The following is an 18,760-nucleotide window of genomic DNA, read 5'->3' on the forward strand; positions in this document are numbered from 1 at the left end:
AACATCTTAAAATATTCAAAAATTGTACTTATTACTAGTGACATTGCTGATGATTCAGATGTTTTATATGAAACTTATACAGGCATAAAAGTCTTTGATAATGTGTCATAAGACTGGTTTAATATGCAGAATAGATTAGAATGGTTTAATACACAGAATTGAACTCTTAGTGACTCATAGTATTAAACCAGATAGTTGTTATAGTTTTACCATCTCAGAATAATAAAAAAATTGGAGAAATATAAATCAAAATCAGCAAATCAAAAATACATCTTGATATATTTCTGTAGGATTTTATTAGCGTTAAGATCTTGACTCTGTAGCCAAAGTAACTTGCTTTGATAGTTTGGGTTTTCCATTCTGACTCAAGGGTATTAATAGTCAAACTATAGGTAATAAATGTTTGCACATATTCTTCCCAATTTAGAACTTATATAAAAAACATTAGTTTACAATTCCACCTCCACAACTCCACCTACAATGACTCAATAGCCTAGGTATGCTCATTATTTCCCCACCATTAGGACATACTTCTCTCTAGATCTTGGAAATTCTGTTTTCTCTCCCACAGCTTCTCTGTCAAATTTTATTTTCAAAATACTTAAAAAGAAACCCAACTGAGCTATATTAATGACTTAAACTGTTAGGTGATATTAAGATTTAAGATTTGTACTGAAGTTCCTCCATTTCCTATTACTTGAAAAAAACACCTATCAATCATTCTTTTTATTGTTTCCATTTAAAAAGTAAAAGAAAAAGAAAAAAAGGAAGTAACCACCCTATATTTAAACTAGCTTAAATTATAAGTTCTTTGACAGATGGCAACAAGTTAAAATTTAAGGATGGTATGTCAGCCTTCTTCACTTTTGTGTTTTGCCATTTATAAATGATAGTCATGACATATCCAATGAGTATGCCCTTTCTTAACACAAAAGACAAACTTCACCCAGAATAATCAGAAACTGGATCATGACACAGCTTGATATAAACTCCATATTTTCACATTGCATTCTTCTTGGTCCCTTATCATATTCTACCATGTATTACAGTTTTCCTACTTATTTATTTCTTGATATTAAGTAATTAAATAATTAACATGCTTTTCAACTTTGTTTACCCCTGGAACTTACCAGAATATCTTTGCATAGTCAATGTCTGGTGAGTATTTGTTGAATGAAGTAAGTAGTATGCTCATAACTCATGCAGGCTGACAGTTAACACACTAAGCTGTGTTTTCCTTGAAGGTAGGAACTACACATTTCTGTATCCCTGGCATTTCACAGACTAGTTGCAACATAAAGTGGTACAAATATATTTTTTGGCCAGAATAAAAACTGCTTTGATGGGAATAAAATACAGGGTCTTTTGAAAGTAGTCATGGAAGTTAAAGTTCAATAGGTACATTGGATAAAATTTTAAGGAGTTTTCAGATGCCACATAATAAAAGGGTATAAGTTTAAAATTGTAGATATTGACTAATATTCCAGTTATGCCACTTAATGGATACATCAGGATAAAAATCACTTCACCTCTATGAGTCTTACTTTTCTCCATTAAAATGAGAAAGAAAATAACATTTCGTTACCTGTTGAAGGTTATAATTCCAGAAGTTCTTTCTAATCAGGCCATACCTGAGCCTTCAGCAGGTTCATTCTATCAAGCCAACTACTTTGGGGTCACTGGGCATGTGGTAAGACTAGTGAATACTCTTGACATGAGTATCTTTACCTACTGCCTTTCTCATAAAGTTTGTTCTTTAATCAGATATGATGTATGTGAGATAAAATAGTAACACGTAAGGAATTATCTAAATCTATGAAAATTGGTATTGATGGAAGTGTTTTGGGCTATTCTTATAAAGTACAAAGTGCTGCTCAGCCATGATGAAAGGATTGAAAATAATCAACATTTCCAGGTAGATGCCTGCCTGGATTCCTAGAGAATAATCCAATATTGGGGACTCAGTCTCTGAGATTAATTTGTTTGAGGGGGAGTCTATATTGTCAAAAACATACACAATCTCTACCATGGCCAATTTGTTCATGGACTCATTAGGTGAAAAATATGACTTGGGGAAAATGATGGATCAAGTTGTCTACTAGATTACTGATAGCTTACACTAATGTAAACTTTTTCCTAGTAGGAATTTTGCAAGAACACGTATGTCTCCACACTACATCCATTCTAAAAAGTCCATCAATATTCTTATTCTCCAGATCTCCTTGGAGAGTATTCCTACCTTGTTTTTTTTTGTTTGTTTTGTTTTGTTTCAAGTCTGTCAGGGACTTGGATAGCCAATTCATTAGCCACTCTTCCATAAATTATTGTAGATGCATATTTTAGGCCATCTCTCCTATAGGAAGAGAAACATCAGAAAGTTTTTACTTCACCACTATTTTCAAGAGCTTTCACTGAGTACAACTGTAAGCAGTGGAAGTCTACTTCCAGCCAATAACAGTATATCTTGGAGATCTAAAAGAAAACCAGACTCAAACTTTTTGTACTCTATTAACTGGTCATGGGAAACATCCCATGAGGTCACATCTGTAGTTTAGGGAGAGGCAGTGAAGCAGTAGAAGTAGGTACCATGGGAGTCTGAGCCATCTGTTTATACAGTATATTTGTGACTTGCTGGACATATGTGGCCAAGTCTAATATATACCATTTTCATTTTACAATGGAATGTTACCGTGCACATCCAATTTTATGGTTCAGTGAATCAGATCACACAATTCATGATGTGCAATACAAGTTGCATAGTTGTGGTATCCCATGAACAGGTGTTCACTCTACAAACTCCCAGTAACAAAGTAGAGCTATATTTCAAATGGAGAATAGTTATTTGTAGATAAATGCATAGTTTTATTCCAAAACTTTAGAGGTCTACTTTGTTATACTTTTATGATGGTTTCCAGAAGTTCCACACTACTGCTCCATCTACCAAATACTTCCAATACCATTGGGTCTACTAGGTCATAAAGCCCAAGTAGCTGGACAATTTAAGCCAGTGTAGAACTGAAGCAGAGTCTTTTCTTGCTTGGAGATCAATTCAGTGCTGAGCCTTTCATGTAAACCAGTAAATGAATCAGAGCAGCATTCCCAAATGTGGTACATGTTATCTTCAAAATATGAGACACACGAAGTCTGTGCTTTTTCATTTGTGTCAGGGGTTGCAAGGTAGAGCAATGTATTTCACACCTTAAAGTAGATTGTCTTAGCAACAGATAACTAGACAAGTTGAAACTTCACCTATGGGGCAGACTCCTAAGGCATGTGGAGTTATTTCTATTTCCTGTTCATTAGATCCTATTAGTATAATATGATCAATGTAATGACAAGCATGATGTTATTTGAGATATCATGGAACTCAACATTTCTCCAGCTTACATTATGACAGAGATGGGGAGGTCTTTGACATAGTCTAAGGCAAGACTTTTTTCCCTACCATTATTTCTGATTATCTATTATAATAAGGATGAGAAGAAGAACATTTTTTCTGGGTCAGTAACTAGATAATGGATACTAGGGGCCATGTTTATTTGCTCCTATAAAGATACCACATCAAGAATTGCAGCTTTGGGGCTTCCCTGGTGGCAGAGTGGTTAAGAATCCGCCTGCCAATGCAGGGCACACGGGTTCGAGCCCTGGTCTGGGAGGATCCCACATGCCGCGGAGCAACTAGGCCCGTGAGCCACAACTACTGAGCCTGCGCATCTGGAGCCTGTGCTCCGCAACAAGAGAGGCCGCGATAGTGAGAGGCCCTCGCACCGCGATGAAGAGTGGCCCCCGCTTGCCGCAACTGGAGAAAGCCCTCGCACAGAAACGAAGACCCAACACAGCCAAAAATAAATATAAATATAAATAAATAAAATTAAAAAAAAAAAAAAGAATTGCAGCTTTGATTGGCATCACCATCTGATTGCATTTTAGATAATATACAGTTATTCCCCATGACATACTGGGCTTACTCATGGGTCAAATATGGAGAGAAAATAGGAATAGGATAGGAATCACAACTGCATCTTTAATTCTTTAATTTTGGTACTTATCTCCGTAATTTCCCCCAGGGATATAGTATTGCAACCTTAGAAGTGGGTAAGTGTGCCAGGGTTATTTCAGAGCCCTATACTAGGCTCTTCCTACATCCTCACACTAGTAGCGTAACTCATGTGGGTTTTTTGTCAGTTATTGCCAATCTACCTGCTGGGGCTTTGAAAAACCATAGGATTAGTCTGTGATCCCACTAAACTTACTGAAAGGCTGACCTGAATGACAATTCCATTGATCTCCTGACACCAGAAGTCCCAAGATGACCTGCGGAACACACAATGGTTTTTCAGTTCTCTAGAGATTAAGATCAATATATTTTATATCCTGGAAATTCTGAGTACTACGCTTTTTCCAGTGTAAAGTCACACTGTTAAATGACCACAGATCTTTCTGGAGAAGGTCAGAGAGACAATTCACAGGGTTTACTTGTGGCCAAGATAGGTAGGAATGTGTTCTGATGTTACTGAATTTTATATATAAAGATGTATGCATCTTATGTTAAACACTTATGAGAAAGAATATAATGGACATCAATTTACCACAAATATTTTTGACCTTTCTTCCCAGAATGGCAAAATCTCATTTTCCCAAAGTGGAATCTATCAAACTACATTGTCTGGTACCCTAGCAGCTAGGATGCATTTGAGTAACTTGGGTTTTGGCAATCATATGCTAATGTTCATGACAATGACTCAGAGCTGTTTTATGGGAAAAGATGCACACATGAGCCATCTATTTTTTAGGTAGACTTTATTTTTCAGACAAGTTTTAGGTTCATTTCAAAATTAAGCATAAGCTACAGAGATTTCTAATAAACCCCAGCCCCTACATATGCATCACCTCCCCCTTTATCACTATTCCCCACCAGAGTGGTACATTAGTTGCAACTAATGATCCTCCCTTGACACATAATTATCACTCAGAGTCCATAGTCTACATTAGGGTTCACTCATGGTGTGTTACATCCTGTAGATTTGGACAAATGTAGAATGAAATACATGCACAATTATAGTATCATACAGAATAGTTTTGCAGCTCTAAAAATCCTCTGTGCTCTGCCTACTCATTCATCCCTTCCTACAACCCCTGATCTTTTTTACCATCTCCACAGTTTTGTCCTTTCCAGAATGTTGTATAATTTGAATCATACAGATTGTAGTCTTTTCAAATTGGCCTCTTTCACTTAGTAATACGAGGTGTTATTGTAATTTCAAATCCCACTTCCTCATTTCTGGTATAAAGGATACCAACTGACTATTGTATATTAACATTATATCCTAAAAACTTGCTATAATCGCTTATTAGTCCTAGGAGTCTTTATATCAGTCCTTTCAGATTTTTTACGTAGACAATCATGTGGTACATGAAGAAAGACTGCTTTATTTCTTTCTTCCCAAACTCTATACCTCTCATTTCTTTCTCTTGTCTTATTGCATTAGCTAGTATTTTCACTTCCCTGTTGGTGAGAGGGGCTAAAAGTCACCCCAGGAAGCTCTGCCTGGAGTTTGTCTCTTTAGCCCTCCCATGATTCAGTGACTTATCTATATATCCCTAAATAATGCTTTTTCAGCTTAAATTTGAGTGGATTCTATTGACTGTAAGGACACTAAATAATAAAGCAGCTGTTTTTTCATCACTGCATATTCATTTGTTTTAGGCCTGAAAGTGACACAGCAGTGATTCTGCTGGACATATGATCTGAAACAATGTTAGGTTGTACTAATATTTGCAAATCATATTTGAATTGGTAATTGGACTTTTGTGACACACTTTAGGAGGACATTAATAAACTGATGCATTATCTATATAATAAATATCAGGTACAACTCAAGATACGGGTTATCAAGAAAAGTTGGGAAACTTAAAATATTTAACCTAAGTAGAACTAGTATGGATTTGAACATTGTTTTCAAATACTTAAAGAACTAATATGAAGAATAAATATAACTTAAATCTTGTACTTTGATAGACAAAGAAGGATCGGTAAGGATTTCACTAAGTTAAGAGCCAGTCAAGGATAGGTACAATTTCTTTCTTATTTCTTACTCTATCTAATCATAGTGTTTCATGTAGTACTTCAATATAATAGACCTGGAATAATATCCAAATTGAATTAATGAGGGGGTATATTTTGAATTTAATATAATAGTTGGATCTTTAAATAATTTTAGCAGCTATTTGAGACAAACTGCTCTTCCCAGAGAGCTCCTCCTGTCCATGTATATTTTCAAGTAGATGCATAATAATTACTTACTCTACAGAGTAGATGCCTACACTTGGTAAGATGTGTATTAGATGATGTAAAAGCACCTAGAGACTAGACAACTAACTCCTTGACTCCATACTCCAGTACTATTGGGAATTCCTGGGATGATTGTTGGGGAGATCTTATAGTGAAAAAACCCTACATGTCTCATATCCCTGTTATCTTGTTCATATTATAGACTATGACTCTCTATGGTTATCCATCTTAATCTGTTTCAATCTTCTTACCGATGTATATGTTCTATAGTCTCACACAACATCACATGATCCTCCAAATTTGTCACTAAATTCTCTGCATTGCCTTGACTAAAATGAAACAAAAATTTTCTATGAAGGCAGCAATGTCTTTTTTTTATTTTTAAAAATTAAAAATTATTTTTCTTTTTGTTTTTTGGCTGTGTTGGGTCTTAGCTGTGGCATGTGGGCTCTTAGTTGTGGTGCCTGGGCTTCTCTCTAGTTGTGGCACACAGGCTTCTCTCTAGTTGTGGCGCATGGGCTCCAGATCGTATGGGTTCAGTAGTTGCGGCATGCAGGCTGTCTATTGTGGCACGTGGGCTCAGTAGTTGTGGTGCGTGGGCTTAGTTGCCCTGCAGCATATGGGATCTTAATTCCCCAACCAGGGATTGAACCCACGTCCCCTGCATTGGAAGGTGGATTCATAACCACTGAACCATCAGGGGAGTCCCAGCAGCAATGTCTTTAATGTATAAAACCACCTGCTCAGTTTCCCAAATGAGAATTCTGGAAGATCTTTGATTCCTTCATAACAATTACCCACACATTAGTTACCAAGTCTTACCTATTTTTCCGTTTTCCTTTGTTAATACCGCACTGTCTTGATTACTGTATCTCTATAATAAATCTTGAAGTTGGGTAGTGTTAGCCCTCCAACCTTGTTTTCTCCTTCAATACTGTATTGATTCTTCTTGGTCTTTTGCCTCCCATATAAACTTCAAAATCAGTTTGTCTATCGTCCCAAAATAATTTGCTGGGATTTTAATTAGGGATTAAAATTTTAATTAGGATTGCATGGAATTTATAGATCAAGTTGGGAAGAACTGACACCTTAACAATATTGAATCTTCCTATCCATGAACATGGGATATCTCTTCATTTATTTAGTTCTTCTTAGATTCCTTTCATCAGAGTTTTGGAGTTTCCCTCATATAGATCTTATGCATATTTGGTTAGATTTATACCTAAGTACATTGGTTTCTGATACTAGTGTAAATGGTATTAAATTGTTGTTTATTATAATTTTCACCAGTTGTGACTGTCTCCATGGAGCTCCTCATGCCACCGTTCCAAAGTGCACCTCTCAACATTTGACTTTTGAGAGGTAAATCAACCTTACATTCTTTGGATAAATGTATTAATGATTGTGATGTTTTATCCTTTCCTAAAACTTATTTGGAATTCACTTTGTAAAACTTATATTTAGAATTTTTGCATCTATGTTCATCTGGGGATATTGATCTATAGTTCTTTTTCTTGTAATGGCTTTGTAGGATTATTAGGGTAATTATGGCTGCTTATGCTACAGAAGAATCCCCACCTTTTAAAATTTTTGCCAGAGTTGGTATAGAATTGATATTATTTCTTTCCTAAATTCATATATGAAGCAATTTGAAAGTGATTTTTTTCTTTGCAGAAAGTTTTAAACTACAGTTTCAATCTGTTTAATAGATATATAAATATTCAGGTTATCTATTTCTTCTTGAGTAAACTTTGGGTGGGTTGTATCTTTCATAAGTTTATTCATTTTATTTATATTGACAAATGTATAGGAATAAAGTTGTCCATAATATTATCTTGTATTCATTTAATATCTGTAGAATATATAACCATTTCACCTCTCTCATTCCTGATATTAGTAACTTGTTTCTTCTCCCTTTTATTTTTTCTTGCCAGTTAAGCCAGAGGTTTATCAACTTCACTGATCTTTTTAACAAACGAGCTTGTGGTTTCATATTTGTCTGTTTTTCTCCATTTCTGTTTAAATTATTTCAATCTGATCTTTATTATTTCTTCCTTTTACTTACCTTAGGATTGCTTACTTTTTCTAGTTTTAATTTTTTTTTAAAGATGAAACTGATGTCATTAATTTGATATATTTTCCCCCTAAAGTAGGTATATAATGACATAAAAGTTCCCCTATGCACTGCCTTAGCTGTATCACATATTTTATATGTCATGTTTTCATTTTCACTATATTTAAAACATTTTTCTGATTTATCTTTTAATTTTCTTCTTTGACCTTTGGTTATTCACAAGTGTGTTATTTAGTTTCTAAATATTTGGAGATATTTTAGAGATATTTCCATTACTGATTTCTAGTTTTCATCTCTGAAAGATTGATTTTTGGTTCTTTTATATCTTCCACATATCTACTCGACTTTCTGTACATATAAAATGTAGTTATAATAACTGTTTTAAAGTACTTGTCTACTACTTGCAATGTCTGTATTAGTTCAATAGCAATTTAAATTGTTTGACTCTCTCCACATTAGGAGTAGTATTTTCCTGTTTGGTAATTTTTTATTGAATTAATACATCTTATTTTTTAATAATTTTACTTTTTTATTAAAATATAGTTGATTTCAATATTATATTAGTTTCAAGTGTACATCATGATTCAAAATTTTTATAGATTATACTCTATTTAGAGTTATTATAAAGCATTGACTATATTCCCTGTGCTTTACAATATTTCCTTGTAGCTTATTTCTTTTCTACATAGTAGTTTGTACCTCTTAATCCCCTACCCCTATCTTGCCCCTCCCCTCTGCCCTCTCTCCACTAGTAACTACTGGTTTGTTCTCTATATCTATATCTATCTATATCTGTTTCTCTTTTGTTATATTCATTCATTTTATTTTTTTAGATTCCACATATAAGTGATAACATACCATATTTTTCTTTCTCAGTCTTACTTAATTCACTGAGCATAATAACCTAGGTCCATCCATGTTGTTGCAACTGGCAAAATTTCTCTTCTTATTTATGGCTGAGTAATATTCCACTGTATATATGTATATGTGTATATATATATATAAATATATCACTTAACATCTTCTTTATTCATTAATCTGTTGAAGAACACTTAGGTTGTTTCAATATCTTCGTTATTGTAAATAATGCTGCTATGAACATTGGGGTGTATGTATATTTTTGAATTAGTGTTTCCATTTTCTTTGGATAAATACCTAGGAGTGGAATTGCTGGATCACATGGTAGTAGTATTTTTAGCTTTTTGAGGAACTTCCATACTGTTTTCCATAGTGGCTAAACCAATTTACATTCCCACCAACAGTGTACTAGGTTTCCCTTCTCGCCACATCCTTGCCAAAATGTATTTTTAGTCTTTTTGATGATAGCCATTCTGAAAGGTTTTCATTGACTTGCATTTCTTTAATGATTGCTGGTGTTGAGCATCTTTACATGTGCCTGTATGTCTCTTTGAAAAGATGTCTATTCAGGTTTTCTGCTCATTTTTTAATTGAGTTGTTTGTGTTTTTGATGTTGAATTGTATGAGATCTTTATGTATTTTGGGTATTAATCCCTTATGGGTCATATCATTTGCAAATATTTTCTCCCATTCAGTAGGTTGTCTTTTCATTTTGTTAATGGTTTCCTTTGCTGTGCAAAAGCTTTTAAATTTAATTAGGTCCCATTTGTTTATTTTTGCTTTTGGTTCCTTTGTCTTAGGAGACAGATCCCCAAAAATATTGCTACGATTTATGTCAAAGAGTGTTCTATATTTTCTCCTAGAATTTTTATGGTTTACAGTTTACATTTAGATCTTTAATCCATTTTGAGTTTATTTTTGCATATGGTGTGGGAAAATGTTCTAATTTCATTCTTTTACGTGTCACTGTCCAGTTTTCCTGGCACTATTTATTGAAGAGACTGTCTTTTCTCCATCATATATTCTTGCCTTCTTTATCATAGATGAATTGACCATAAGAGTTTGGGTTTATTTCCGGGCTCTCTATTCTTTTCCATTGATCTATGTGTTTGTTTTTGTGCCAGTATCACACTATTTCAATTACTGTAGCTTTGTAGTATAGACTGAAGTCAGAGAGCATGACAACTCCAGCTTTGTTCTTTTTCTCAAGTTTGCTTTGGCTAGTTGGGACCTTTTGTGATTCCATATAAATTTTAGAATTGTTTGTTTTAGTTATGTGGAAAATATCATGGGCATTTTGATAGGGATTGTATTAAATCTGTAGATTGCGTTGGGGAGTATGGACATTTTAACAATATTAATTCTTCCAATCCATGAACATGGGATACCTTACCATTTCTTTGTATCATCTTCAGTTTCTTTCATCATTGTTTTATAGTTTTCACATTATACTCCTTTCTCGTCCCTGGTTAAGTTTACTCCTAGGTAGTTTATTTAGTTATTTTTTTTTTGATGTGATTTTAAACGGGATTGTTTTCTTGCTTTCTCTTTCTAACAGTTCATTATTAGTGTATAGAAAAGCAACATATTTATGTATATTAATATTTATTCTGCAACTTTACTGAATTCATTTATTACTTCTAATAGCTTTTTGATGGAGATTTTAGGGTTTTCTAGTACTATGGGATAACATATATTTTAAATTGTACTTTTCATAAGTATTCTTGAAATCTTTTTATGTAACTTGGTTAAGATTCTTTTAAAGGGTTTCATTCTTCTGGAGCTTGTCTTTTAGGATTTGCTAGGAAATAGAATATTGCTCAATCTAGACCAAATTATTCCCTGCTACTTAGGCAAGACCCATTATATACTCTACCCAATGTTTTAATAGTCATAAAATTTTCTTTTCTATGTGGTAGAGCAAGCAGTATTCCCAAATCTGCATTAGTACCAGATACTACTACCTGTAATACTATTTTTGTAATTCTTTTCCCGGACTCTGGTAGTTTCTTTACATACGTGTGTATATCAGTACTCAGTGGACTATTTGAGAAGGATTTTCTTTATGGCTCTGAGTTCTCCTTCTATGCAGCTGTTTCTTTTCTGGTACTCTGCTTTTCAAACTCCAGCTGCCTTGATCTTCCCTGACTCTCAGCTCATCTCCTCAACTCAAGGAGTCTGCTGAACTCTCTGCATGGGTTTATCTTCTATTCCATATCCTGGAAAGTATCTCATAGCAGTAATAACTGGATTCACTTAATTTGTTTTCCATCCCTCGGTGATCACTGCCATTCACTGCCTGATATCCAGTTTTTTAAGAACCATTGTTTCATATGTTTTGTTTATTTTTGTTTCAGGCAGGAAGATATATCAAGTCCCATCTTGTCCAGAAGCAGAAAATGCAAACATTTTAATTGAAATTTTATAGAGAGTGATAAATTTTGTTGAGTATTTTAGTGGTGAACTCATTGAGCCAATATAACTGCTTGACCCATTTCATATTAAGTACTATTAAATAATTTCTAGTTTTCTTTTTTCTTATTCTACCAAAATATATTTAATCAGGATTCATTATTCTCTATGTAAATCATAATTAAGATTTGATTTATCAATTATTTTTTGTCTATCCAAAGTTAGCTATATTAACTTCTGCCACAAAGAGTTTTAGCTTCTGGGCATTATCAAATGAAGTTAATTTTTTGCATGTTAAATTATGTTAGAAAGGTTTAATACCTTAGTCACTTTTTACTCATTTGGTTAGTTCAGTTCCATTGAGAGATTTGCATTTGTCATTTCAGCAACATGTATCATGATCTAGATCAGTGAACAATCACATATACCTTTTGTTTCAACTTATCCATTAGGAAAAAGTCAATAATTCTGTGGGACAGAATAAATGATAAAGAGAGACAAAAGACAGAATGGGACAATGAGGAAGGAAGAGGAAAAGAGGGAGATAGCAAAAGAAAAATTCTATTTGCTGCTGAATATGGACTGTTAAACTCTAAATTGTAGACAGACATCATACCTTTGATCTCAAAGTAGCTGAGGAAACACATGTAGCTTTGGATTAAAATCCTAAAATGTTCCCCTTTGATCTAAAGATGAGGTTCACACTTTTCATATGGCTTAAGAAGATCTGCATTGTATGGTCCATACATTTTCCTTTAGACTCTAGTCTGATTCTGCCCTCAAGTATCCTCACCAGAGAATTCATTTGAGTTTCCCTAAATATGATTTCTCACATACTCAGGCCTTGCCTATAATAGATATTCCACTACTTTGAAGATCCTACCTTCTCTCTCCTTTTGTTGATGTTTTCTGTTTATTCCACAGGTCTCAACTTAAAGTAATTTCTTCTGGAAAATTGTCCCTTACAACTCTCTGCTCACAAGAATGATTTAAGTATCCGGAGTATATGTCACCATAGTACCTTGCATTTCCTTATAACATTAGATATCACATTATCTTGTGTGCTGACCGGCTATTTGTTGGTTTCCCTCTGTAGACTCTGGAATCTAAAAGGCCATAGATTCCTCACTTTCATCATTGAACAGTTAGCACTTAAGGCAGCAACTGGCCTAAAATAGATCTTAAAAAAAATTTATTTAATTAAAGTTGCTTCTCATTCTTATATTGTATGATGTCATGATTCTAAGACTGAACTAATATCTAAGTACGTAGTTGCATTGTTAGGATCACATTTCATTTATCACTCAATTTCTCTCCTAATTTAATTAGGTAAAATAAGGGGAAGTTTTGTCCACAGAAAATCTATTTTTCAAAGAAAGACACCTAACTTGTTAAAGGGAAGAAATAGTTCTTGTTTTAATTAGTATGTCTTCTCCAGATAGCAGAGTGATCTATTAGAATACAAAGTATGGATTTTAATGAAACAGCCATTTCCAAAGGATCCTCCCCTTTGGCACATATTTATTGGGTTAATCAGTGTTCCACAAAACTGCATGTATGTAAGACTGTGTCACTGCTTTTCCCACAGAGGTTTGTAACACTAATGAGTATCAATGACATCGATGTATGATTCACAAAGAAGTTGGTAATTTAAGCTCTAAATCTAGAGAAGAAAAAACCAATATGATTAGAAGGAAAGAAAATTAACTTCCCAATGTCTCTGAAGTCTTAAGTGTGTTCCTGCTTGTTCTGAATAAGCCTCATTTTCATACACTCATATTTCTTAGTTACCATTAATAACGAAATAATGAAGTTGCAAAGGCAATCTTATGAACGAAAGACTAGAGAATTAGAAAGTGCTGTTTGTGTTCAGGTATCCATAATACATTTAACTGGACTGAACCACACTATTACAACATATTTAGCCAAGCCCCCAACATCTCAATGACCTCATAGTTTCTGTAATACTCTCTGTTGAAAATACTCCTAAGAGAGAATCTGTTACTCAAATATTTTATGGCTAAAAGACTGATGGTGTGTCTCTTTGACTTAAATTTCTAGGTTTGGTTTTCCAATTATATTCATGAACAAAGCCTTAATAAACTAAAAGTAAAGTTTTAATGAAGGAAGTCCAGGCACCAGCCAACATATAAATATTCTATTGTGGGAAAAGTGGGCATTGAACCTTCCTGGTATCCCTGAAACCACATGTCAGTATCAGCTATGTTTCTTCAACACAAATAAAACTGGCTTTTCTGAAATGAGCCCCAGGAAGGGTGACTTCTAAACTTTGAACTTCAGGCTTATTTTATTTTTTATTTAAAGAAGTTTTTTAACATCTTTATTGGAGTATAATTGCTTTACAATGGTGTGTTAGTTTCTGCTGTATAACAAAATGAATCAGCTATACATATACTTATATCCCCATACCAGGTTTATTATCTTAGTCAAAATGGCTGAGTTCTGACATCTGGAAAATAAAAGCAGTATTATTGGCTCCTGGATACTTACAAACTATTTTTATTATGATATTTCTGGCAACACACACTGCATGCATATTCTTGACTTTGAAAATGCTTCCTATTTCTATAGATTCTGTCCTCATTTGCAGGTGTGATTATAGATTCATGAATGCATCTAATCACTTCTAATATGTACAGCAATCCAGCCACTGCATTGAAATTTTCCTTGATTTTTTGATGAGACTATGGCCTTGAAGGAAGCTCACTGAATTATACAAACCAGAATAGCCTTTAGGAATAGTGAGAGTGGTACATAAAAGTTGGTTCATTTGCAGTTTATTACTGATTACTCTTGATAAGGACTCTAGAACTGTCCCTTATACCACTCTCACTGGCATCACCACACACACACACACACACACACACACACACACACACACGCCTACACTTTCACACCTCCCATATCTTCTTTCCTAAAAAGAAGAGAAAAAATGGAGTAGGGCTTCCCTGGTGGCGCAGTGGCAGAGAATCTGCCTGCCGGTGCAGGGGACACGGGTTCAAGCCCTGGTCTGGGAGGATCCCACATGCCGCGGAGCAACTGGGCCCGTGAGCCACAACTACTGAGCCTGCGCGTCTGGAGCCTGTGCTCCGCAACAAGAGAGGCCGCGATAATGAGAGGCCCCGCGCACTGCGATGAAGAGTGGCCCTCACTTGCCGCAGCTAGAGAAAGCCCTCGCACAGAAACGAAGACCCAACACAGCCAAAAGTAAATAAATATATAATAAAAATAAAGGAATTCCTTTAAAAAAAAAATGGAGTAAAACCTTTAAAAATTGTGAATCACTGTTATATACCTATAACATATAATATTGTACATCAACTATATCTCAATAAAAAAATAAATCTAGAAAAAAAAAAAAAAAAGGAAGAGACAGACATGTTTCCTCAGTCTAAAATTGATATCCTCTTCATTTGAGGAACAATAGCAACTTTCATCTTCCTTCGGTTAACTAAGATTCTGTTTCCCTAAAGTTGAACCAAAGCCACTGCAGGATTTGTGCAAAATTGTAACCTCAACTTATGTTTGTTTCTTAATTGTATCAAGAAAAAATATTAGAAATTTACTTTTCTTCTCTCTGATGATCAATGTGGGGATTAAATTTGATTTGGTGAGAGTACATATCTCAATAAAAGGGCGTCACACAGATAATTTTCCCCCTTTACCTATATTGCACATTAGAATCTTTGAAACATTTGGAACTTTTAGAATGAAATGTACGCCAACAATGAAAAATTGGTACTCTGGTGTGAAAGGAAAATGAGGAAATTTTGGGTGATTGTGTGACTTTCTGACACTACAGTGGACCCAGGATTTTATAGATGCTGCTTCTCTTGTTAGGTGTTGGGCAGCACCTGATAGCACGGCTGCCAAAGAAGTCACAGCCACCCAGACTCCAGGCTCATTAAAACTAGGTTTGAGGCAAGAGATGTCAATCTTCATAATTAAATGGCTCTAGTGATTGTTTCCCCAGGTGCAGTTTCCAGTCATCTCACCTGCTTTCCTAGATATCTCAACTTGGCTTCTGTTCTTGGCTCCTTTTTTGACAAGTTTCTAGATCAAACCACACTTGACCATGGTTTTCCCCCCTATCTATGGCTCTTGGATTCCAGCATTCACTCAGTTCTTCTCTGACTCCTGTCTGATTTCAGTGTTACAACACCCCATATCATGACACCTCCAATATAAACTCTCAACAGAGGAACAGAAAGATTATAAGCATGAAGTTGTAGCCTTTTAGTTCTTTATAATCTCATAGATTTTTGACACAATTTTTGATTTTGTAATTTAGAGTATTTATTTTCTAATATTTTTCCCTCATGTTCCTGGCACACAGAAAAACCCAAATATTTTTATTGTTGTTATTATTGTTGTTATCATTATTATTTAGGGATGAGCAAACTAGAATCAAAAACGTTAGTAACTGCCTTAGAGCCACACAGCTAAAAATGATGGAGCCAAGAATTGACTCTGGAGACTTAATATTAAGTTACTTTAAGCTCACCATGTCTTTTTTTTTTTTTTTTTAAATAAAGGGGTACTTTTTTTTTTTAAAGGGAACTCCTTTATTTACTTATTTATTCATTTATTTATTTTTGGCTGTGTCGGGTCTTCGTTTCAGTGCGAGGGCTTTCTCTAGCCGCGGCAAGCGGGGGCCACTCTTCATCGCGGTGCGCGGGCCTCTCACTATGGCGGCCTTTCTTGTTGCGGAGCACAGGCTGCAGACGCGCAGGCTCAGTAGTTGTGGCTCACGGGCCTAGTTGCTCCGCGGCATGTGGGATCCTCCCAGACCCGGGTTCGAACCCGTGTCCCCTGCATTGGCAGGCAGATTCTCAACCACTGCGCCACCAGGGAAGCCCCACTATGTCCTTTTTTAAAAAACTTTTTTTTTTTTTAATTGGAGTATAGCTGCTTTACAACATTGTGTTAGTTTCTGCTGTACAACAAAGTGAATGAACTATATGTATACATATATCCCCTCCCTCTTGGACCTCCCTCCCACCCCCCAACCCCGTACCACCCATCTAGGTCATCACAGAGCCCTGAGCTGAGCTCCCTGTGCTATACAGCAGGTTCCCACTAGATATCTATTTTACACATGGTAGTGTATATATGTCTGAGCTAGCCCAAGGATGTCAATAAGAAATAGAGGAATGGATGCTACTTAAAAAGGAAGGAAAGTTAGCAGGAAGTAAGCATTATCAAACTCTGGCAGCAGATAGACAGGTCCCAGTCACCTGGCTGCAATTACATATCAGAACCACTATCCTCAGGTTGGGGTGCTGGGAAAATTGAAGCCGGTTCCTAGTCTGCAGGAACTTACATGCCAAGCAGATCAATAAAAGGACTCAGGTACAAAGATAAAAAATAATGCAGATGTTGAATTTCCTAAATAGGGATGAGGTAAAATTTACTCTAGTAGCAAGAAGCACTTTGTGATCAGCTTCACAGGTTCAGAATAGATTTCTTTGAGCCCTTGTGCTTTGGATCAGGATTTGTCATGGGAACTGATAAGAATGAGACTGTGGTTGTGGAGAAAGGAGGGCTGAAAACAGTTAACAAAATCATTTTGTACAATGTTATAGAGATTCTCTACAAGTAATACAGGACCTACTAAAATGTGGGCTCCTTTGAGGCAACAGGAGTCTTTAATTGAAGTAAAATACTGTTAATCTGTGAAATATTTATGGATAATTTATTCTTATAATATTAAAAAGTTTAACTAACTCTGTTGCTTCCTCCCCTAAACAGAGAAATGCCAGGATATAGAGAAGATCAACAAAATGTAAAAGCCAACAAATAAATACATAAAAAATAAAAATATAAAGAAATGAGAAATTGAGCCAGGAAACACCAAACATTCAAAACTCACATTGTAAACCCACTTTATAAAATAAGAAATATAAACATGTGCATGAAATTGAAAACCTTTGATTCAATTCTTTTAAAAAATGTGGAACCCTTTCTATGTGACTACCTCTCTGTGTTAGGCAAAATAAACACAAAATAGTGGCTCCCCCAAACACGTACACACCCTAACCCTGGAACCTGTGAATATGTTACATTCAATGACAATCGGGACTTTGCAGATACGATTAATTTAAGGATTTTGTGATGAGATTGCCCTGGAAAATCTGCATGATCCCAATGCAATCGCAAGGGCCTTTATGAGCAGGGAGCAGAAGAATCAGATTCAGAAAAAACGATGTGACAGTGGAGGCAGAGTTTGGATGAGTAAAATAATGTGGGCAGCCTCTAGAAACCAGAAGAGGCAAAGAAATGTATCATCCTCTAGAGTCTCCAGAAGAAAGGCAGCTCTGCTGACAATTTGATTTTAACCAGTGAGAATTTTTGACATCCAGAACTATAAGTGAATGAATTTTTAAGCTACCAAGTTTGTGGTAATTTGTTACAACATTCAACAGAAACTAATACATTCTCCAGCGGTATGATTCATGTTTATCAGAAACAGATGGTGTGAAGGGATAAGATGTGCACATGTGTAATTCTAACAAAGCAATACAAGGCAGAAAGTGATAGTGAGATAAACTGAATAGTTTTTTTTCATTTCAGATTGCAAGGAAGAAACAAAATATGCTTTTCGTGGTCAACAAAAGGACAGATCAATCCCATGCAAAATTAACAAGAAACTGCGAAGGGAGACAAAAATGCAATAATGAAAACTGAATCCCTGCTGTACTGGGAATCGCCATAGAACTTAGTTTTATCATTATAAAATCCGTTTTAAAATTTACTAAAATCCTCCACTTATAAGGCTAAAGACTAGTTATTGACTATAATGTTAATATTTTCACAAAGAAACAAACCCTAATAATTGAATATGTCCCTTTTGTACAGACAGGTGTAAAGTAGTTGGATGCCATTGCCTGTCTGTGTTACTTCTACTACATATTATAATTAAGCATGGTAAAAACACTCTTCTTGCAATACTACCTCTCCAAATTCTCAACACAAATGACAACTGAAAACCTTGCCTTTATTTCAAATATGCAAATTTCCAAAATCCACATATACTTACCAATTTCTTAGGAAGAGTCCCTTCAGGTCATCTGGAATGGTTTGTTGAACACCAAATCTCTGAA

At 35.1% G+C, this 18,760-nt stretch overlaps 1 long non-coding RNA gene across 2 annotated transcripts in view; it reads right to left on the reverse strand.

Moving 5' to 3' along the window:
- LOC309613425 overlaps window positions 1-18,760 on the reverse strand; it is a 168,405-nt gene that overhangs the window by 33,687 nt on the left and 115,958 nt on the right. Inside the window, exon 3 of one of the 2 annotated variants that reach the window (XR_014235717.1) lies at window positions 18,697-18,755. This is a non-coding gene — a long non-coding RNA (uncharacterized lncRNA). Of the gene's footprint in view, window positions 1-8,372; window positions 18,756-18,760 lie in introns of those variants that run through there. The other variant, XR_014235718.1, reaches the window with a different exon arrangement.

The sequence above is a fragment of the Balaenoptera borealis genome, assembly GCF_965194805.1.
Source record: "Balaenoptera borealis genome assembly, chromosome: 1".
In the NCBI taxonomy this organism is placed as follows: Eukaryota; Metazoa; Chordata; class Mammalia; order Artiodactyla; family Balaenopteridae; genus Balaenoptera; species Balaenoptera borealis.